The 23,715-nt window shown below is 52.4% G+C and overlaps 1 protein-coding gene across 3 annotated transcripts in view; it reads right to left on the bottom strand.

Annotated features, from left to right (window-relative positions):
- Positions 1-22,801, bottom strand: part of CDH22 (cadherin 22) — a 76,684-nt gene extending 53,883 nt beyond the window's left edge. For 2 of the 3 annotated variants that reach the window (XM_064673729.1, XM_064673731.1), the window contains exon 1: positions 22,387-22,801. The gene's annotated coding sequence lies outside the window, so the exon portion shown is untranslated. Of the gene's footprint in view, positions 1-14,354; positions 14,428-22,386 lie in introns of those variants that run through there. The other variant, XM_064673730.1, reaches the window with a different exon arrangement.
- Between the last annotated feature and the right edge of the window lie 914 nt (positions 22,802-23,715).

Below are 23,715 nucleotides of genomic sequence, written 5' to 3'. Positions count from 1 at the left end.
CTTCTCCCTGCCAGCCCATTTGTTATTAAGACATTTTTGCACCAGCCAGGTAAGGTTGTTGGCAATGCTGCGACTGTCTCCTGCAGCCAGGCCTCCCCAGGCAGAAACTCTTCCTGCTCCTGCTCCCCAAGGATGAGCTACACTTGTCAGTTTGGTGAGGAGCCCTATCAAACACCAGAGTATTTAATATCAGAGACTTAGGGAAATGAGGTGACTTGTAAGTGGGTGGTGGACTGAGTCATCTCTTCCCACTGTTAGAAGACTCACAGGGTAAAGTAACTTTACAGAGACGAGGGTCCCTGCTCTGGAGCAATGGAGCTGATGCCTGACTCACAGCAGGCTTCAGAACAAAACACAACAACAGCACACGTACAAATGTGCTTTCTCACGTTTACACAGAAGGTACGTACACCAAGATACAGTGCACCACTGTCACAAACAGCATCTCTCCAAATTCTCACATCTGGGAGATTTGTGGTTATTTTGGAGTAAGTTCCGCAGACAGCAAAAGCTGTCAATAAACTGAACAGCACAAGCTCTGCCAGAACAAGAGTTTCAGGTCAGCACCCAAGGCAAACAGTAAGTGTGGGAAGAACACATTCAGCATCTCTGCCTCGCCACTCTGCAGTATTTTTGCAGACAACACCTCCAGACGCATCCAAAGTCTGAGTACAAATGAATTGTACCTAGTAAATGCAACTGCCAGAAAAAGAACTTAAAAAGGAGTTCATTTCTCAGGACAAATACATCAGCAGAGCCTTAGGGAGAGGCAGCCACCAGCCACTCTGTCCACCCAGTACCTTCTCCTTGCCATCCAGGAACACATCCATCCACACTGGTTTATAAAGCCCTGCCAGAAGCCTGAAAAGGCAGCAGTGAGGCTGCCAGGGAGCAGTTCTGCAGCACCAAAGGCCTTCTGAACACACAGGGAGGCTGAAAGAAAGCCAGTCCAATGGTGCAAGTCCTGGCACCACGAGTAACATCAGCATCCAGGGGCCCCGACTGAGCTGGCATGAAGGCAGCACATTCCCCACTGCCTGCAGCACACAGTGCTCAGGGCACACAGCTGGCAGGCAGCACCAACCCTGGCTCCCTGACCCAGCAGGAGCCACCTTCATTCTCCTCATCACACCATTTCACACCTGAGTGGCAGCTGACTTCCTCCACGACAGGACTACCTGAGGCACGCACTGCAGACAGCCCCGTGCACACAGGGATGGTCCTGCTCCTTGCTCAGAAACGGGCACTGTGCCTTCCATGTCAGCCTGGCCAGAGCTGCAGCACAATCCTAAAATGTATCAATAAAACAGTAAAAGCAACAATTTAAATGCACGTACTAAGGCCAGGCAGAAAAGGGGAAGTGAGGGCAGAAGATGCTGCAGTGGGTGAGCTCCACTGGAGCTGAGTTGCTCCCTGGCTGGCGGACAAGCTGGCCCACAGTTCCCAAGGCAACTTGTTCAGCCCTGTTGCATCTGAGCACTCCACAGAGCAGCTCCTGCCACAGAGAGTCCTGCTGAGCACCCATGGGCTGGGCTGCGTTGCTGTGGGAACCACAACCTTCTGTTTAGAGTCTCAGCTATTATGTTGCTTTTTATATTTAACTGATTTCTCCTCTTACTGCTAATGTGGTTTGCTGGTGGCTCTCTCATGGGTCCAAAGTTCAGCTACACTCAGCTGAGCTGCTTGTGTGCTCTTCCCATGGGCAGAGGTGAGGGTGGTGTAACCTCATTTGCCTTGTCCAGGTCCCAGGCTGCAAAGCCCGTCTACACAACCTATGGTGACCTCCAGCCTCCCACAGCCAGAGCCACCTCAAAACACTGATCCAAAAACACACCTGTAGCCAGGCTCATTACCACAGACCAGACCCTTCTTCTCCACCCACAAATTCTCAGCCTGTGTCTCTTGTGTCAGAGGTTCAGGCCACAGCTGAGGTCAGGGTCATGTCTCTTCTCAGTGTGCACACCCTTTTCCCAGCTATCACATCACAGACCCCTTTCAGAGGCTGTGAAGCCAAGACCCCCAAGTCCTGCTCGTGCCCTTGCAGCAGCAGGAATCAAGAAAGTCCTGTGCATAGGAACCAAGATAAGCACTAAATTTATTTCCCTGTGTTATTGAAGATCTCTCACCAACAGCTGGAAGTGCCACTTCTCTCTGCCACACGTGAGCAGTGGGGCCATAAATAACTGGTGGGAGCTGCTGCTGCAGCCAGCCCAGCCTGCAGGGTCCCAGCAGGCAGCAGCACACATGCACCCACGTGGCAGCATGCCCAGGCACTCACCAAGCCAAGCAGGTTTTCATGCATAGAGTGAAGCACCAGACCCTCACACAGCCTCAGGCCCAGGGTGATGTCCCCTCTCCTGCTGCTCTGCCGTCCCTGCATCCCAATTATCAGCACAACTCACCCCCTCCCCTTCCCACAAGAGCTTGTGCAGTTTGTTGGTGTGCATTTGGCACAGCTATACTGTACATCATGTTGACAGTAGAAATTACATCCTGAGCTTATGTTTTACACTGTGCTCTGTCAGAACTCACCGCAGCCCAGTGATCAGGACAAATTGAATAGCATCCCGCCCGTGTCAATATTTATTTCATTTTAAAAATGCAGGCTGATGCAGGAGAAGGAAGGCAGGGGGAGGGGGAAGACAGGGGCAGGCAACAGCACACAAAGATAGCACTACCTAGTGCATCACAGTCCTGCACTACTGCCCAACACCGCTGGAGTCCCAGGGCCAGGGCAGTGATGCCCCAGGAGCCCAGGGAGAACGATCCCACCCAGAGGCCTGGGAGCAACCCAGGAGCCCATGCAGTGCTCCTCATGCCCATAGTTCTACTGGAAGTGTTGGCCACACCAGCACTGTTCCTCCAAGACAAGCCCTTATAAGTGGCAGAAAATGCAGAGCTGCCCAGCAGCTGCTGAAAGATGCAACAAAGGGGAAGGAAAGCCCTCCCTCCTTGACCTCAGCCAGCTGTCTAAGCCAACGTGGGCTTGAACGTTCTGCCTTGGCTCCTCACTCCTCCCAGCAGAACAGCATCACTACTGTCAGGAGCATCAGGACTGCTCTGGCTGTTCAGAACAGCCACAGGGATGCTACAAAAGCTGCTGAGGAGCAAGGCAAGAGTAAGACACCACTTGTGCCACCCTCGAGAAGGCAGAACCACAGAATGAATACCAAGCACAAGACAGGAGCTCCTGAAAGCTTGGGCTTTCTCCTGCTTTCCCATGGCACACGCACTCCCCAGAGGACACAAGGCTGCAGCAGGAGGGTCACTGGTCAGAAACAACAGCTCAGCCCTGATCTCCACAGTCCTCTCGCTGCTTTGAATGAGTTCAAACTGGGAGCATCCATTAACCAGTTCCAGACCTGCTACACAGCAAAGCCAAGGAAAGAGCAGCTCCCTGAGAGCTCAGAGGGTGTGCAGCAGGTCCAGCACCATCCACACGTGCCAGCTGTGTCACCACAAGGGAACAGGCCACGTGCAAGCACAAGGGCAGCTCTGGGGACACATTAGTGCCAGCTCAGTCTGCATCCATGGGCAGCCCACCTGCCTCACACCCGAGAGCGTGGGCAGCACGACAGCCCAGCCTCAGACAGACCTTGCTGGGAGTCGGGGCAGGAAAAAGCCTGCAATTACTTCAACAGCAATTCTTCTCTAGTGTTGCCTACAGTGCAGCAGCACGCAGCCTGTGACCACGTCTCCTCCTGTTAAACAGGATTCAAATCCGCTTAATGCTCCCCTTCCCAGGAAAAGGAACAGGCTGGCTACAGCACACTGCCCGTATCTGTTGTGTGCAGGTAATACAAGCATGGCAAGGCTGCTGCAAAGCTTTAAGATGGTTCATAATCTCCAGGCCTAGGGCTAAGACATGAACTCAAGCTCTCTGGAGCTCACTTTCTCTACTGGATATTGTAAGACAAGATGAGGCAGATTTTTTCTTTTTTTTTCCTTTTATAAACTTCTCCTCAAAATCTAGAGACGAGGGATGAGGCAATCTTGCCAGACATAAGATAGTGTCACCTCCAGACCAGGCAAGTGTATCACATGCAAGCTTCCAACATCCCACATGCTGCCTCCTGACAATGCACATTAGCACCACACCAAGCCTGGACCACAGCACCATGGCCAAGCACCCACCCATATCCCCACAGCTTCCCACGGCTCTTCTTAGCATCCAAGAGGCATCCCATGATTACCCCTTTGGGCTGGACAAAGGAATGGCCAGGGCATCCAGCCCTCTGCCCTACAAGGAGGGTTCTGCAGGTTTAAAACACCAGGGACCAACACCACAACCTGGCTGCTGCTCCAACATCCTCTGCTCCAGCACCCACAAACCAGTGTCTTTGGGTGGAATACATGAACACACACGGCCAATAAATGTGCAAGGGACATCAGCACTGCTGCAAGCAAAGCTGTGGGATGCCCACACACAGCAAGGTGGATTACGATCACAGTCACTGCGGTGCAAGGTCCCATCCCACAGCAGATGCCATCAGTGACACCTGAGACACAACGTTCAGATAAAGCTGGACAAGATATCAGAGCACTGGTGCCACAGAGAGCATCTGAAAGCTAGACAGGTTTCTGTCACTGCAAACTCTGGTACCCCTGTTGCATCCCTTTACTGAAATGCATCCTGTAGAAAGCATGTCCTAATTCAGTGTCATTTCCAGAACCCCAAGACATTTTGACAATCAGTGAGAGATGGCCAGAGATGACCTGGATGGCACATTGCATCACAGTATTACAAATGCTGGAGATCAGTGGCCAAGGGATTCAAAACTGTAGAGGCTTTTGAAATAAGATATTCAAATTACTTTTATTTTTACTTACACAGTGAAAGGGTTGTGTAACCAGCTGCTGGATGAGCATATCCCAAGTGCAGGTCCAGACTGTGCAAAGCAATGTTTGGTAGCAATCTGCCTTTCAGCAAGTCTTCAGCCCTGATAAAGAGCACAGAAGACAGGCAGGCAACGATAAAATCAAGTTCTCTCACTAATGTCACCCTAGCCTCAGCTCTGACAACAGGGCAGAAAGCCCATTATCCATAGTAAAAGTTTATTCATACTTTTTCTTGAAGTAAATCTCTGGATTTCCTCCTTCTACTTCCTTAGAATTATTCTCCCAGAAAGGAACATTTTCATCTGCCTTTCTTCTCAGATAAACTTGCACACAGTCCAGAAAAGTTGTTCTTACAGAGGAATATGTATCTATGCAATGCTCAGGACTGTATGACTAAACATGCATCTTGCCCCTTCTTTTTAAGTTGCTCTAAGTATAATATTGTCTCCTTTAATGCTGCCTTGAAAAATTCTAATAGAAAGAGTGAGACTAGAGCAGGAGCTATTCACAACCTTTTGACTTCTCATGTTCAGTCACTTTCTGCTATCAGACACACTGGGAGGAACAGCATTTGTTAAAGCTCTCACACAAGCATTGTTTGGAAAGAAGTACTTTCAAAGTTCAGGAGATTTTTTTTTTTCCTCCAAATCTTCTCTGGTCCAAGTTTCAAAGAAATTTTAATTGCAAAGAAAATCCTCAATGCTTGCCCTAGGGAAGAGGGTTTTACAGCCATAACGGTCTCGCTCTGCAGCAATTCTTTTCCAAATATGGAATTTTCATGCCTTGTCTACGTGAATACAATACTTTTAATTCGTCTTTAAAAACAACCTCTGAGAGGAGGTGGAGGCAGCCATCACAGCATCTCTGTCACAACTGCTGGGATGGACAGAGTTCCTCCTGCTGTGGAGAGAAAGCTCCGGAGCTCAGAGCAAGTCTTTAATTTTAGGATCTGGACAGATAGCCACATCTGAAAGTCACCTTCCAAACACCCTGCAGAGAGTCAGAAGTTGCATTCCCAAAAGATTCACATCTTCTGTGCCTAAGCACCTCCTGAGGAGCCAGGAGTGCTCCCACAAAGCAGGGCAGACAACTCCCCACAAGCCTCCACTGCCAGGGCTGCACCCCGTGGACACACAGGGAGCACCATCACTCCCCTCCTGCCAGCTCTGAACAGCAGAAGCGACAACAAAGGAAAGGCATGAGTCCAAAACAGGGCAAGTGGAATCAAAGCTGATGGCCCAGACAACAGGGCTTTTGGACAGGAGTTAAAGGACGACGTAAAACAAAAAAAGCACAAAATGGAATTCTTCCACTTCGACAAATGTGGAGGGAATTGGGTCCTTTTAAGCCAGTGTTTGGCAGATGCATGAATTATTTATCATTCAATACTGTGTGATTAAATGGAAAATTGAAGATGTTCACAGCTTTGTCTGCAACTTTCCACCTCTCGTGAAAGTCTCCCCAAATTCCTATAGAGAATAACAAGTGGGTATTATACTGAGCCATAAAGGTTCAAAGAAACCTCCTTCAGTTGGCTTCTCAGGGTTCAAGGTCATGTTCAGACTCAGTCCTCTGGTGAAATAAATCCTATGGCAGGCAAATGCCACTTTCAGGTAGGTCTCTTGCTGTTGCTCACTCTTCTTCCATACACATCTTAATCCTCTTAGCAATTTTGTCCTTGGAAATCCCTCAGTCTTCTTGACAGGAGACATGCAACTCCCCTTTATGGAAAGTACAAGACCAAGGAAGTCCCTTTCCGTGGCATCACACTGTCATTCTGCGACTCAAACTTCCCTGATGAAGCAGGGAAGTCACAAGGGAGGACAAGGGAGCAACAATAAAACAGGACCAGACCTGTGGGGCTGCACCACAGGTGTCACACCTACAGTTTCCACAGTACTTTTGTCCTGTGTAACAAGATGATCCACTTTGCACAGCCCAGATTAGAAGCAGGCACCCAATTTTCTCTTGCAGATACCTTGGGCCAAAGGCACCTGAAGAGATAAGTGGCTTCCTCAGCACCTCAGGATGAGCCTGCAGCAATAAACAGCTGTCAGAAAGGTGGAAGAATGAAAGTAATTAGTCTCTTTAATGCCAATTGCAGCCTGATCTTTCACACTTAAGAAAACTGTTACAATGATTTTCTTATTTTCAGATAAGCTCATTAAACAAAAATTAGAAACGAGATAGTATAATGGGCAAGAAAATTATTTCTGCAGCATCCTGCTAAAATCCAACACTACTTTGACTACACTGAGGCTTTTCTGGTATGTGGAAGAAGAGGCTCCAGGTCCAAACCTTCCTGCTCTACAGGAATTTCTGAGCAAACACACTGGGAAGAAAGGAAGTAATCTGGGTACCACAGGAATTCAGGAAGCTGAAGTGGAACATTGCACATCCTCATCCGCCAAACAGGAAGCAAACACGCTTTGCTAAGTCACAGCATCGCACAGAACAGTCCACCACAGCTGGCAGAAACCTCTGTCAGCTGAGTCTCCTACACAGAGGGTACATTTTGGCCAAGTCTGTTTGAAAGTCAACACCTCCAAGAGGAGCACAGCAAGGAATGGGCACCTGCACACCCCTGGAGGCTGTCCAGGTGATCAGAGCCCTGCCAGGTCCCTCCCTGGGTCCCTCAGGCTGCGTGTTGAGCAGAGCCAGGTCAGCAGTGAGGTGTTCTTGAGAACAGTCCCACAGGAGCCTCTGGATGCTCACCCTGGTAGAGACTCATTCAAAGCAAAGCCCACCTCGCCCTCACAAAGTACAACCAGGATGGGCTGGCCCCTCCTGCTGGGCCAGGGACTGACACTCTGGAGCAGAGGGGACCAGGAATCCTCCAAGCAGAGCATTTGCCAGCAAGCTGCAGAGAACAGCCTGCTCCAGCCCACAGTAGACTAAAGACTGTGACCTCCTTGTAAGCAACTTGCAGACAACAGCAACAGGCTAAATTTTGCATTCAGCCATTAATGATAGATGCATTATTTATTTGGAATCATTTGCTTCATCCTACTAATCACATCACCACCAGCAGCAGCTCCTGACGGCGCACAGCACTCGGAGTCGTGTCCCAGGAGTCAGTCGCTGCCCAGGGCAACAGGCACAGCGGCTCCACGGCCTCGGGGCTACTCCACACCCCCAGGAAAAACATGCAGGTTTTGCCAAAAGCTGCTCACTGCCCTGCAAGTACCACAAGTCACGTATCCTCTGGTGGCCAACATCTGGCACTCCTGGCACTCTGCCCGACGTCCAGAGGGAGCTGCTGAAACCAGCTCCTGCTCCTAAGGGCTCTACTGCAGGTTCAGAAGAAACCAGCACCGCTGTCGCACTCCTCCTGCCCTGAGCCCAATCTCCTGTTGTGGTTTAACTGGGAAAGGACGAGGTAACCACCACGAGTTTGTGTCAAATTCATGGGTCAGGTCAATGGCCCAGCACCTGAGTCCCACCAAGCAGCCCTCCCTGGTGGTGCCAGGACTAATAGCCCCATAAAGAGAACCCTCACAGAACCTGATCTCCCCCAGTGCAGAGCAGCCCTTCCTCCCCTCTGTGCCACAGCACAGAACATCCCAACTCTGCCCCTCCAGGCACTCCTGTACCACCACTGTGCAGACAAATCCACACAGCAGAGAGCAGAGACCCCCTTCTCCAGAGGAACCAGTCCCTCAAGAAGGGACCAAGACAGGATGGGAGCCCCAGAGGCCGAGATGGAGAGGCTGCCTGACCCGGGGCGCTGCGTGGCCGAACAGCCACACACAGCTCTACTACAGACAAAGCTTCACTTGCATGCAAGGGAAGCAGCATTTTAACATCCTGCCTGGTAGAATCAAATTTTTATATCCTTCCATGCCCAGTAAATTCTGTTCACAAAGACCAAGGAAAAAAAGGAAGTAAGAGCCTTTATAAATGCTGGAAGAGCAGGGAGCTCACACCAGCTCCCAGCCCAGCGTAGCTCTGGGATTATCTAGGCAATAGTTTATTTTTCTCTCCAGTATCATTTTCCCAGCTTGATCTCTACTGTCGCAGTATGATGGTTTCACCCCATTAGCCTTGCTTAAAAAAGTGATCCCAGGACTGTGAGTGTTATTGCCCACATAAATCAGGAGGCTTTGAATACGGAGCACCTTTAAATAAACAGCTGATGGAAGTGAAGTTCCGGGATCATTATTAATAGCTTTTCATTTCTGTGTCCGCTGTGCTGTGACATTCTTTCCCAGCAGAAAGCCTCCGCTTCCTATCCCCAGTACATCTGATCCCATGAGTCCTCCAGTCAGAATGAATGACTGTACCTTTGTGTTAATTGCATCGCCCGTTCCACAAACGGAATACTAATATTAACTAGCAGGAGGAGAAGAGTTTGCAGACCAGGAGCGGTGGGACAGTTTAAAGAGAGGCACACCAGCCCCTCTGCCTTTCCCTGGGCTAGTCCTCTCACCTTCCCTTGAGGAAAGGCAGATCCTGGCTCTTCCAACACACACCAGTAAATGCTACAACAGCTGATGAGGTCCTGCTCCATTTCTGTCCTGTTTGACATGCCCTGTACTGGACAGACAACAACTCTACCTGCTCTGCCAGCAATATCACACCTTTCACATGCCCACTGCAAGCAGAACGATGCCACTCTCCACATTTCAAACAGCTCCTGGATAAATCCAAAGGGGGACACGCCCTTAGAGAGGCAGCCACCACAGAGCAGCCCAGACAGTACTTACAGGTGCTGTTCAAAGATTTTACCTGACCAGATCCAGTTTATTTTTCACTAGCATGACTTGTCCAGGGAGGAATCACCCTCCAGCTTCAGCTGTCAGGGTCTCTCTGAGAGCTGCAGGCAGGTGCACAGCAACCCAGGGGCAGACCTAAGGGCAGGAACAGCTAACACCAGAGAAAGGGAAACCACTCCTCTCTCCCAGGGTGGTGAGCCTGGGACAGACATCTCATCAAGAGGGACCTTGGCCACCTTCTCTGGGAGCCCCTGGCTTTGCCCTCTGCTGCCAGCACCAACATACAGGTGCTTCCAGGCGGGATTCCCAAAATCTTCGTACACAGGGACCCAGAGTTGCCAATCCTGTTGCATCCGCAAGTGAATCATCCCCCAGGTCTGTGGCTCAAAAGAAAGACCAAGTTTCTCCTTGGGAAGGGTGCTCAGGCCCTCTGAGGCACTTTGCCCAAAGAAAGGAGGAGATGATCCTGCTGACAGCCAGTTCCAGTACAGTGACCAACATAAGTGCCTGCAAAAAGGCTCCACAGTGGCCCACATGCCCAGGAAGAGGCTGACATGGGCATTACAGCCCCTCTGCTTTTTACTGCAGAGAGACAAGAACAGAGGGTCCTGCTGCTACAGCCCATCCCCAGGCTGCTTTTACTGTTCTTGAGTCATGACCCCACACACAGGTCATGCTGCTCAAAGAGAAATCACAGGGGAAGCAAATATGCCAAAACAGCTTGTTGCTTCTGTGACCCTTGCTGTGTATAAACCAAAAGGGTTGCAGACAGCAGCAAATTCCAGGAACAGGTGAAGGCTTTTGATTTTGCTGCCTGCTCTTTCCCAAATCCAGTTCTCAGCAAGGAGTTGCAGGACACAGGTTAACCCACGAGAGAGCCAAAGTTGTAGCAAGCATCAGAAAACTGGAGTGTGGCTGAAAAAAAGCTGAAAGAGACCACTACAGACTGGATGCACATTTCTTGGAGGACTTTAAGAGGGGAAAAAAAAAGTTAAATGTATCTCTGGATTTCAGAGCCCTTCCCTTTCCATGATGGACCAGCACACCAGAGCCACATCCTTGTGACAAGTCAACAGGTTTCTGGATACGATTCTGCAAGCCAGATACTTTATTAACCTTCTCTCTGCAAGAAACTCTGACCACTTTGTCAGCTGAAGAAAAAAGTATTTGATTCCTCCTCCACCCCCTGCAGTGCTGTATTTGCAGATGTGGACCAGCACCCAGAGCCACACAGGACCAAGCAAAGGAAATACAGTGGGTACCACATATGCAAAACAAGAAATGCTGCTTTCCAACCACCAGACTTCAGCATCCCACTGAAGCATCACCTCTCAGCAGAGGCCAAATGTGCAAATTGCAGTTGAAAAGGAGAATATCTCTGAAAGCTCAAAGCACGTGAACACAGCAGGCTGGAACGGAATCCCCAAGTAGTTTCACTTTAATGTCACTACCAAACCAATGGCACAATGAGGAAGGGACAGACTGGGAGCTTGGGGAACAACCACTCTGCTCAGCACAAGTGATAAAGGGAGATTAATCGTCCAGTTCCTCCCATCAGGCACAAGGGTTCAGGGCTTTGGTGTAAAACTCCATCAAACGAGACCAGCATTCTGACATTCCAGGATGGACAGAGGACACAGCGTGGGGTTTTGCACAGGCCTTATTTCACAATCAAGCCCTTTGCCTCTGCCACTCCTGGCAACAGAGAGACTATGAGAACCTTCTCAACCCAGCACACAGGCTTTGAAGGGTCTTTGCTCATGTATCTGCACAAAGCAGGGACCTTGGGGCCTTGTATGTAGGTTCTAATGTTATTATTATCAAAAGGAATAAAGAGGGACATGGTGAAGTAGAAGGCAGCAAAGCAGCCCAGGGAACAAAGGGAGGAAGAGAGAGAGAGATTACAGCAGCAACAGGGAGGACAGAAAAGCAAATGGACAAAGTGCATGTGAAAGAATAGAGCCAAGGAGATCCACATCCACGTGAGCAGGCGGGATCGTGCTGGAACACGTGAGCATGTGCATGCAAGAGAGGGTGCAGACACTCACACGGGCGGGTGCAGCCCTTTGCAGCTCCGAGTCCTTCAGCCCTGCTGCAGGTTTGCAGCCTGGCACTGCCTCCCCAGGAACCCCCCTGGGCACACGCAGGAGCCCCATGGCCCAACTTTCTCCAGCCAGTCCAACAGCCACTCGGTACTGCTGGCAGTGAAAGATCCTCACAACCAACAAAATGCAGAGACACTGGCTCTGTGTACGCTCATCAAGGCCACCCCACCTTCCCAAAGCAGTTCCACACTTGGAAAAAGGGGAGAACTGGAAGCACACACGTACAGCCACACTCCCACTTTCCTTTGTGGCTTTCTCTGCCTTTGTCACCCTCACACACCTCAACTGTTTGCATCCTGCTCTCTGTCACTACACTGCAGACCCCTGGTCACTCCGAGCTCACTCTCCCCTTGTCTCTGGGCTGCTTCACTTCCTTCTCCACACTCCTTTCTAGCTTGTTTGATGACAGACACATTAGAACCCATTCACGTGCCCCAAAGTCCCCAGCCTAGAGCCCACCACCCCCAAGCCATGCAGGCAGTTGCAAAAGTGCTGAAATCCCAAATTGCAGAAACATCCCGTGTGCTGCCACGCCAGTCTCCAGGCCCCCACTGCTCCAGATAGACACTGGACTGCCTGAAGCCAACTAGGGAGGACTGCATTGCAGACAAAATGTTTGTTCCTTTGTGTACTACCCTCCAAACCACCACCCTTCTCAGGCTGCTGGGCTGGCAGCAGCCTCAGGCAGAGTTTGGGCATCCAAAGCCAAGCAGTGTCCAGCCAAGAAGCCATTCTCCCCCTCGCTGGTCTCAGAGCTGTACATGTCTTGCCACTCCCCTCTCCCATCAGACCTCTCAGTGACTTGACACCAAAACTCACACCTGAACATGCAGTCACTGTGATTCCAAAACTGAGTAACAAGACACAGCTGCCCTGAGCAGGGCCAATACCAAACTTTTGAGAGGTTCAGGACCAAGCCAGGCACAAGCACTGCATCTGCACAGTCCTTGGGCCCCCGTGGTGGGGGGCACCAAGAACATCAGTCCACGAGACAGCTTTCCTCATGTTGGTGCACAGACAGAACTCACACACAAAAACATATGAACTTATCAATCACTTCAGGTATTGGTTAGAAGAGGACAAAGAAATCTGTTGTTGCTATTTCTATATATACTGGGGAAGCACCAGATAGCACAGTGATGGACTAGATATAAAAAAGATAGAGATGAGTCTCAGTACCAGCCTTTCATTGCTCACAAGGGAAACACACGTGCTGCCTTGTGGAAACCAGGACCAGACACTGTGTCCCACCTCTGCCTAAGCCCACCTCAGCTGCAGCTTAAAGAAAAGGCCTTCCACCATGGGGCTTCATGGTCCCTCCCTCTCATTTCTATTTCACAGCAGCTTTTCACAATCAAGGCAGTGCTTACTATGAACAACACAGGCTCAGCTGCAGGATTTTCTGCTTCTGGGACAGCCCAAGGTTTGGAAAATGCCTCCCTAGAAGCAAACTTGACCGGAGTCTGTGCCCAGGAACTGAAGGGAGATACTCAGCATGGTCACAGGTCAGACCCTGACCCGCCAGAACTCTGAAGAACTGAGGCTAATTCACACCAGCTGAGCAAGCAGCTCATTGCCTGCATCCAGCCCTGCTTCCCAAGGGTTGTTTTCCAGCACTCTGGTGTCTCTCTAGCTTCTCCCAACAAACACCATGTTCTGGCAGCATCACAGGCAGTGCTGTGCCTCTGCCCTGGACAGCCTGAGTGTGCCTTGGCCATGTGATCCACAGGACAGAAACCTCATCTCCCACTGCCCAGGTCTGATGAGGGCTCTTTGCCAAGGGCACTAAAGGGTGTTTAACTGTCCTGTAGTGGGTCTGGCTGGGAAGGAGTTAATTTGCTTCACAACAGCTTATATGGTGCTGAATTTCAGATTTGTGGCCAGAACAAAAATGATAACACACTAATGTTTTAGCTACTGCCAAACTGCAGTGTCAAAGCCTCCTCTGCTTCTCACTATGCCCCCAGCAAACAGACTGGGGATGCACAAGAGTTTGGGAGTGGAGAAAACCAGAGAGATGACCCAGACCAACCACAAAGCTATCTAATGACATGCTGAGCAATAAAAAGGGAGAGGAGGGAGCTTAGTGAGCCACCTTTAATTCAGGAACTGCCTTGGCATCAGTCTATCTATAGAACGCAGTGAGTGTTTGCCTTTGCATCCCTTGTCTTAATTTTTCTCTTCTTTCACTTCTCCTTCACTTATTAAATCAATTTTATCTCAAGCTAAAAGTTTTCCTCATCCTTTCCTTTTCCCATGCCCCACTTGGGAATGAGGGAGTAAGCAGGTGGCTGTGTGGTGCTTAACTGCTTAGCGAGGTTATTCCACAGCAGTTCCAAAACACATGGCAGCACCACTGCAGGCCAGGTTCACAGCCAGAGCAGAGGAAGTCAGACTGACCCTTTCTGAATGCATTAAATAGAAAACAGCAGCCACAGCACAGTGAGAAGCTGCCACTCTCCTTGCACAAAGCTTTGAGCCCCTCAGTCCCATGACACCAGCTTGTATCTCCTGTCCTGGAGCAGCCAAGCACCACCCACCTCCCATCTAGTCCACTAAAACACGTTAGCACTGTAGGTACAAAACCAATTAAAGCCTCAACCGATGGTTCCAAACATCCTTCCCAGCCAGACACGGGTCTCCCATTGCACAAAAATATAAACAGCTTTTTCAGGCAAAATCCATAAATGCTCACCTGTGGTGGCTACTCCAGCCAGGGAAGGTTCAGTGCTTGCACTTCACTTCATGCCTCCATCGCTTTGTGATTACCAAGGAAGAGGGGAGCAGCATCATCCACCAGCACAACAGTCAGTTCTCTAGGCAAGACTTCACAGCTCCAGCTTACAAGCTCATCTGCCTTAGCTAATCCATTGCCAAGTCTTGGGCAAGGCAAGGCCACGTCTACGTCTGCAGGGTCAGCCACAGTCCCTGGTCACTCATCCCATGGTCCATGGGGGCTCACAGTTGCAGACCTGGTCCACTGCATGTCTGGGGCTCATCCCTTGCCCACACCCCCAGCTGACCAAGGCACTGCCATCAGCCCCCACCACACCTGCTGTGGAGGCTGCTGCTGTCTTGCATGGCCAGGAGAAGCTGGACCAGATGAAACCCACCCAAGGGTTCACCTGAGAGGAGAACTTGGGTATCAAAGCAGAGAGAAGGGATTTGGGAAAGACACGCTCGCTCCTGAGCCTCAGCGAGACGAGCAGAGCCATTGCCCAGTGGAGGACCCGAGTTCTAATCTCACCTCTCACAGCACCTTTCAAATTAATTGGTTAATTGGCACGCCGGGCTGTGCATACGAAAGGAGGAAGGATGGCTCCCTCTGCCGGCACCGGCCCGAGGAGGAGCCCCCCGCCCGCCCTCCCTCCCCTCCGGCACCCGGGGACCACCCGGACCCCCGCCCGTGCCGCCTCGGGGGCTCGGGGACAAGCCCTGGGCAGAGCTGAGCTCGCACCTCCACAGCATCCCAAAACTGGCACGGGAAGGGTCCCCGCCTCCTGCAGCACAGGTGAGGATGCCCAGTGAAGGAGTGCCCAGTGAAGGAGTGCTGCTGCAGCAGGAGTTTTGTTGCAGAAAATACCGTGCCACTGGGGAACAGCCCGGGAGGGCTGTGGCGAACGGGTGTTCAGCTGACTTTTGAAAGTTTAAGCAGGGATGTAATTTCTTAAGGACTCTGCTGATGCTCAGCTATTCCTACCTGCCATCAAAAGGTTCAGCTGTATTTCATAAGTGGGAAGGCAGCCAAGCTCAGAAAGCTGGTGAAGTCCAGCTCCCAAAGCAGCCCCCTCCCTCACCTGTATGTCCTCAACCTTCTAGACTCCAGTGACAGGGGAAACAATTCCTTCTCCCACACATGCACAACACTGGCACCAACAGCCATGTGCCTTGTCAGGGCCATAACAACAGGGGAGAAAGCACATTTTCACACTGCTGAAAAACAGAATAGTGAAAACCCAGAAGTACTCAACGGCGACTGGAGTTTGGTGGTGGGTGGGGGGAGACAAAACAGTGCCCTGTTCCAGGTTAGCAGACTCATTTGCTCATGGTTAGTATGTGCCATCTCAAACTGCTCCTCTCTAGAGAGGGTGATGAGGACAGGAGGAGGTGCTCTGAGCTTAGGAGCCACTTTTAATGACAAGGATTACTGGAGAAACAGCATTTTGGGGATTTGGGATTCCGGGAAGCAGCTGCAGTAGGAGCAGAGGGAGATAATCCCAGTGTGACAGACAGAGACGCAAGGAAGCAGGACTGGGGAAGGGAGCACAGCATCCCCAGGCACACATACACAAGTTACTGTCTTGCACAGCCATTCCAGAGCAGGAGGAAGACATCAGAACAAGGGCCTGGCCCAGGGTTCCCAACACTCCTTCTGTCCCGGGATGGCCAGACCAGGAGGGTCTGAGCCTCAGGAGCAGCCAAACCTTTATCTGCCCTCCCCAGCTCTGGCTGGCATGAGGACAGAGCCAGAGGAGCCACCTGCCCCACAGCCTGCCTTCAGGAAGCCCAGGCTCCCTGGCCAGCAAGGGGCATCCAGGCTCTGCCCAGGAAGGCAGCAGGGGTCACCAAGGGGGCAGATCCAGACCAGGACCTGGGGAGCACAACCCCCAAGGTACCCAGCTCCAACACCTCTTGGGTGGGCATGGGGCCTCAGACCTCCCTGTGCTGGGGTTTGCCTGCACACAGCTCCCAAGTGCCAGACCACAGGGAAGGGCAGCAGTGCTCAGGAAAGAGCCCAGGGACAGGTGGGTGTCACCCACAGAGGCTGTGCTGAGTCCCCAGTGCTGCCATGCACAGCAAGGGGACGGGGCTGCCCCAAGGCTGGGGCTGCAGAGCCCTGGAGGGGCTGAATTCTGCACAGCACTGGACACAGCTCAGCTGTGGGAATGAGCCCCTTCCTGCCAGGCCAGTATCAGGATCATATCACACCCTCCTGCTCTGACTCAGTTTTGCAATCAAAACCTCGGGGAAATGCCAGCCTACCAGAGCAGTGCTCAGATCCTGTGCTTGCTCCTGCAGCTGCTGTTTCCAAATGTCTCACATCCTTGGTCTGCTGGGTGCACACCACTACCTGCACCCACATGCACACACAGGCTCCTGCCAAAAGGCAGGCAGAGCTTTTGAGGCTCCATTTATTGCCCAAGATGTTTCTATGGCGACTCCCTTCACATCCCATCATTGGCTGCAGAAAGCTTCTGGCCATCAGCAGCTTCAGGTGAGTTGAGGGCCTCGAGCTTCAAGTCACCTGCAGTTAATGCCACTGGCTACAGTCAATTAGGAAAGAGATTAACAAAATCCTGGCTGAAGTGGCAATGGTGAGTGAGGCAGTGTCAGCAAGGAAAGAGGAGTGAGCCCATGTCTCCTTCCCCTTGTGTTCTCTGTAGCAGGGAGGAGCAACAAAAAGGGGTAGGGGGTGTCTGCAAAAGGCTGTTGAACAACCAAGTCTGCTTTCATGATTCCCTGAAGGACTTACCAATCAGCAAGGCTCACAAAACTGTCACAGCCAGAGCACAGGACCACCTTGTTCCATGGAGTGACATACCCTGACACATCACTGCCCAAACCAGGGGCAGGATGCTCCCAGCTCTGCTGGGTACCTGGCTAAATGCTTCTACAGGACAGCCACAGATCTGTGGCTGCTGCTGACAAACACCAGACCCAGCATCACCTCCATCGTACCCACAGCTTCCATCATCACCCAGTCAGGGCCAAACTCAGCACAGGTGACAGCAGTGACAGTGTGAGACAGGCAAGGTTGCTCTGTTTGGGGAGCAGACCTTGCCCTCAACAGTGTAACAGCAGTGCTAACAGGCACTTTGCCCAGAGCCTCAGTCCTGCTGAGTGTGAGCTAAGGCATGGCTCTCTCACTAGGACCTGAAATTAGGAAGTGTAGCACCGAGTGGAATCAAAACTGAATGAGCTCTGCTGGGCTTTTTTTCCAGGCTCACGGATGGCACTGCTGGAATAGGAATGAGGGGCAAGGAAGTGAGTAAAAGCAGGGCAGCAGAACAGGGCACAGCAGGCAGAGAGAAGGCAAGTGCAGATTTCCCAGACAGGAGCAGCAGGGCAGGACTGGAAACACAGAAGTGCTGCCTTTAGCTGAAAAAATGTCATTAGGTTGCAACGAGTACTGTAACCTTCCCTTGTGTTTAGTGAGCTATCCTGAGATCTGGCACCCAGCAGAAAGGACACACTTTCTGAAAAGCACCTTGATTTTCAGCCTGTAGTTGTAGCAGCAATGAACGATCCAGTCAAACCAAGCCATTGGGCTGGAGCAGATGGACCAGCTTTGGGCTGGAGCACAGACGGACCAGCTTTGGGCTGGCTGCCTCTCCTATGCCCAAGGGCACAACTACCCCCACTCTCAAGAAGAACAAGGCAGGGGCCTCAGCTTAGCAAGGTCTGTCCCCCACCTTTCCACCTTTTGCTCAGAGGCCTTCTAGGGCCTCTGGGGAGACCAGTTCCCAGCTGGTACTGGGGTGCACACTCACCTCCACCGCACTCCCCATGCTGGGCACCGGTGGAGAGGTTGGGTCAACCCAGTGCAGAGGCAGCACTGAAACCCAAAGTGTGAAGGAAAAAAAACATGCTCAGCCACCGATGCACAGGAACCCTGGACAACCCATGCACTATGAACAACCTCTTCTCATGCCCCTACCTCCCAGCAGAGCCCTGTATCCCCATTTCCTTTACATGCACCAGGTAACACGAGCAGCAAAGGGAGCTCTGCAGCTGCCGTGGGCTCTGCACCCAGCTGCCAGCTACCACCTGCCCACAGGCCCTCAAATGAGAGAAGAGAAGGTGCTGCAATGCTGTTGAAGAGCTGAGACAGGAAGAATGTTGCAGGAAGAATTCCAACCACACTGCAAGAGGATCAGAGGAACAGCAGCACCCAGAAGATACACAGCTTCCATCAGAAAAGAAAGAACCCAGACCCTCTGCAGGAGTCCCAGTCAGCCTTGTGCAATGAGGGAAGGCAGAGACTGGTGGAGAAAGATCCCCTTTTGCTACCCAGAGATTGTCCTGGAGAACCAGCACTAAAATGTCATCCAAAACCCCTTTCTCAACAGAATAACACAGAACTCTCTAACACAGAACTCCCTTCTCCCCCTCACAGCACAAAGGACAGTGAAAAGAAAGAAAATTAAGGGGACACAGAGCCAAGCTGAAGTAAAGTCTGGACTAGTCTCTGAAAGCAGAGTTGTTGCAAAGGGTAAGACTGAAAATTACTGTAATGTGCTGTATTCCTTTTATGGATTTTGCAAATAATGGAAAGTGATGACTAAATGAAAAAGAAACTCTGAACTGGGAGGATGGGTCTCTGCAGTGGCTACCAGCAGGAGCAGAGAGCCCCTCACCAGACCCCTCCAAAGCTCTCTGAAGCAGAAACTAACCCACAAACTAGACACAACTGCAGAAATAGATACCCCCCAGCCCGTGCTAGGTGACTGGTGAGTCCCAGTTCCAGTTCAACCCCATACTCCAAGTCTTCACGGGAGCAGGGAAGGCTGACAGGGAGCAATTTGCTGCCCAAATCCAGACAAAAAGACTTGTCTTTTCTGCTGGGGTGGAGGGAGGACTGTGCCTCACAAGCAACACAAGGGACATGCAGTTGTGAGCCCTGTGGGTGCTGGAGTAGCCAAACCCACGGGGCAGAGCTCTGTCCCCTCACCTGCAGCCCTGGGCAGCCACACACAGAGCCCTGAGCACAGGGTGACCCAAAGGAACCCTGCCCACCGCAGAGCAAGGAGCAAGAGGGTGCTGAGGGCACAGGGAGGACACTCACAGGGCAACAAACGGTCTGAGGCAAAGCTGGTGACATCCCTCCCCATCGGGCACCCTTCCTGCAAGGAAACCCCATGGGATAAACTGGTGGTAGAGACCAAAGGGATCCAGAGAACAGCAGGGAGCTTACACCGTGTCCACCTACCACCTCAGGCAAGGAGTCTTGTTGGGACTCACACCCACCTCATCTTTACATGTTAATTTTTCAAGAAAGCAGATCACTCAAAAGGGCCTGTGCCTCGGGATATGTATGGACTTATCTGCAGAGAAGTGTCATTGCTTGTAAAGCCAACCACAGTTGCATAACCACATGGTTAAAAGATAATGACACAAATTCATACATGGTTGTATTCTTATGTACAAATACTGTTTCGTGACATGATGTTGAAAGAACCCGAGTGTCACCACACTCCTTCTTTTTCAGTCTGTTTTTCTTTACTTTCCAAAAATGGGCTTTCAAAATATAAAAACTAATTATTTGAAAGTAAATATGTAATTGTACTTTAAGGGAATAATATCAGATTAAATCCCACCTGAAGTCCAGTCTTGTTTCAAAGCTTCCATGAAGAATCTAATCCTTCTAAGGAGATAAAGTTCATGGGTTGTAAAAGGGGTTTCAAAAAAACAAACAAACAAACATTCCCTCTGCAATGTTTGCAGCCAAATTTTGCTACTATGGGATAGTGACTAGGAGCACAAAAGTAAAATTTCCTATGAAAAAACCCTTGCTAGCCCAATATTATTTTCAATGTGCCAAAACCCCCCCAAAAGCTAATCAGACAATATACACAAATAACAGTAAATTATGACCCTTTTTCTCAGAATCCTTACACACAAGCAAGAACTATGAATTTTTGAATCATGACATTGCATTTAAAGCATGAAAATATTGTATTATTTGATAAGAAGCTAAGAAAAATAGGATTTTAACTGTTATTTTTAAGCTAAAACCAACCTTTTCTTTCTTTTTTATTTTTTTCCTGGAGGCCTGCTAGCTTCTTTTGAAAAAGAGTTTTAAAACTGACCTTCTTTCAGTAGCCACTTCTGTGTCATAGGTATGAAATCACCATATCATATTATAAAGTGTCAATGCACCAAAAAGCAAAGGGCATATTTTTTTTCTTTAGGCAGGAACAAAGCTGGCCCTTTTTACCTATGAAACAGCACATACTTTTTCTTTCATAAGCCCACCAATTCCATCTCTGTATTATTCAGCAACCGGCATTTCATACAGAGACCAAGCCTCACTTGCTCTGACCCCCACCTCACCGGAGCACAGGCGGACGTGATATAAAAGTCAGTGCAGAATCTGGGCCAGCTTATTCAGATTTCAGTGGGCTCTACCCTGTGCTACACTAAGGGTACCGTCAACATTTCAGGATTTCATCAATGAGCAGCTGAACCACCCTTTGGCCTTGAAAACAAACAAACACAGCACCAGCACAGGGAAAACGGTTTCAGATTCAAAGCCAGAGAAGCTATTTATTTTCAGCATTTGAAAACTGATGTACCAGGACAATGATCTCCAACCTTGATAATTGTTTGCTGCAAATACTCCTTACCCAGTGCTCTCCTGAAAGGGGTGGAGAGCATCCACCAGTCTCACAGGGAAAACCTGGCAAAGCCCAGGCTCTGAGCTGGGCACGAAATGTATGAGTACAGAGACTGCAGGCTTCAGCCATGCTCTGAGCATTAGGCACTCTGAAGAAATAGAAACAGGTCCCAAAGAGTCATTAGCCGAGATTTCCTCAGTGGCATGCAAGACTACGTTGCAGCGCATGGCATTTTAACAGCACAGTACCAACCCAGGAGCAGGGACAGAGAGGCACATCCCCCATTTACCACCTCAGGCCATGCAAGCAAGCTCTGGAGAACCAGAGCTCTGGTGGAGCCATCCATCCTTCGTAGCCCTCTCAGGTCCAAAGGCTTCCCTGAGGTGCACTGCACTGTCTCATGAAGTTATGTCTGAACTCCTGAGCCTGCCTCTCCTTGCTGCTGCCTACACCATCAGCCCTGTAACTAGTCTTGTTCATGCACACAATGAGGTTGGACAAGAAGACACAACAGCTCTCCCCGGACTGTGCGGGGGAAACCGCCAGAAATTAAACAAGAAGAGTGGAGGCATCAAAACCGCATCCCTCCATTCCCAGACCCACTGCCAGTGCCCACAGGAGCCCAGATGCCACGGGTTGGGCTCCCCAGACGCCCAGCGAGAGGCACCTTGCACGGCAGTGCTGGGCCGGGGCAGGCAGTGGGGGCAGACGCGGCTGCAGCTCTTGCTCCCACAAGGCCTGTGCGCAGCCAGTTGGGAACCACATTTTAAATGAGGAAAGTGCTAGTTTTAGAACAGTTATTTTTAGTTTGCTGTTAGAAAAAAAACGTGGCTCTGCGAAGAGAGATGTTACCCGGCCAGCTCTGAGGGCTCCGGGCTGGGCTCCTCAGGCATTGCAGCCACACGCACCCCAAGCAAAGCCCGTGCGGAATGGGATGGGCACGAAGGCTCCGGTCTCTGCGAGAAATGGGGAGATGGCTCTTGCGCAGGAAGGAGCCCGAAGAGGGTGTTTTAAGATGCCACCGGTTAAAGAAGGAGCTGCAGCTCTCCAAGCACCGGAGCGCTTTAACTGAAGGGTGTGCTGGGACCCGCCGCTGGCGGAGCCGCGCTGGATCCCGCGGTGCCAGCGCTGAGCGCCCGGCAGCGACGCCCATGAGGCATCAAACCTCCGGCTTCTCCCGCCGACACCGAGGAGATCCGGGGTACCCCGGGCTGCGGGGCTGCATGGCCCGAGGCGGCGACCCCGGGGCCGGGCCGAGCCCGCGCTCACCCGCGGGGAGCGCCCGCCGCAGCCCCGCCGAGCGGCGGCAAAGTTTGCGGCGCGGCGAGGGACGGAGAAGTTGGGCTGCCCCGCGGTGCCCGCCCCGCCGCCCCCCGAGCCGGCTCTTACCTGGGGCGGCGGCCGCGGCGGCCCCCCCGCGCCGGGCGATCGGCCTCCCGCGGCATCCTGCGCGGCACCGGGCGGCGCGGCCCCGGCGCGGAGCCCCGGCAGCCGGGCACGGAGCGGAGCGGAGTCCCAGCAGCCGGGCAGGGAGCGGATCGCAGCCCCAGCAGCCGGGCAGGGAGCGGAGCGGAGCCCCGGCACAGAGCGGATGGCAGCCCCCGCAGCCGGGCGCGGAGCAGGGAGCGGAGCCCCGGCAGGAGCGGATCGCAGCCCCGACCGGCGGCGGCGGCGAGCGGAGCCGGCTGTGGCACCGGGCGGGCAGGGCGCGAGGCGGGGCGCGGGCGGCGGGCGCGCGGCGGGGGATGCATGTGCGGCGAGAGCCGCCTTCCTCCCCCTCGCTCCCCTCGCTCCCTGCCTGCCTCCCCTCCTTCCCCGCCAGCCCAGCCCAGCCCGGCCCAACCCAGCCCGGCCCAGCCCAGCCCAGCCTCTGCTGGAGACTCTGAGAATGCAGCGCCGGGTCCGCGCCCCGGACCGGCCCCGGGGCCTCCCCTAGAGACCCGCCCTGGGGACGCCGCCTGGCCCCGGCGCAGGGGGCAGTGGCCCTCCAGCCCCGCGGGTCCCCGGCAGGGTGACGAGGCTCTGCCCGCAGCGCGGGTCCTCTCCCCGCCCCGCGGTACCCCCGCCCCGGCGCCCGCGTCGCCTTCGCCGCCCGCAGTGCCGTCCCCGCCGCCCCGGAGGCGGGAGCGGGGCGCGGACGGGGGCAGGGGAAGGGGCAAACCTGCCCCCCAGGTCAGGGCGCCCCTCCAATGCCCGGGGCTGAGAACGCATTCAGTGCAGGGAGTGCAGGACTAAACCGGCGTGCCAGGGCTTCAGCAGGTCAGGGACAGAGACCCCAGCCCACTCTTCCCCAGCCTTTGAATGGTGCCAGACCTCGGCGGCCCACTGGCAGCGAGGCAGGAGCTCTGTCAGGGGCTCTGGGCACCACTGGGGCTGAGGCTGGGGCTGTCAGACCCAATCCTGCTGTGCACAGGGGTCGCCGTGGCAGCTGGTGTCCTCAGCACCCACCTCAGGTCTCAGGTGCCTTCTTCAGAGCCCTGCTTGAAGCTTGGTGGGCACTGTCCTTGCCCAGCAGCACTTTGGAGGGGGGGCAGGGACAGAAGTGGCAGCACACCTTGCTGCCTACGGTGGAATCACACACCAGCAGCAGGATCCACAGCAGAGTGCTGGTTTTGAAGAACACTTTGGCCATGATCAGGACAGGTGGAAGGTGGAAGCAGAGAAGAAGCTCAAGGCTGGTGAGGCTGCAGTACTATCTGGGGACAGATAAATCTGATC

The sequence above is a fragment of the Pseudopipra pipra genome, chromosome 17, assembly GCF_036250125.1.
Source record: "Pseudopipra pipra isolate bDixPip1 chromosome 17, bDixPip1.hap1, whole genome shotgun sequence".
In the NCBI taxonomy this organism is placed as follows: Eukaryota; Metazoa; Chordata; class Aves; order Passeriformes; family Pipridae; genus Pseudopipra; species Pseudopipra pipra.
This window is presented reverse-complemented; position numbering and strand designations above follow the sequence as displayed.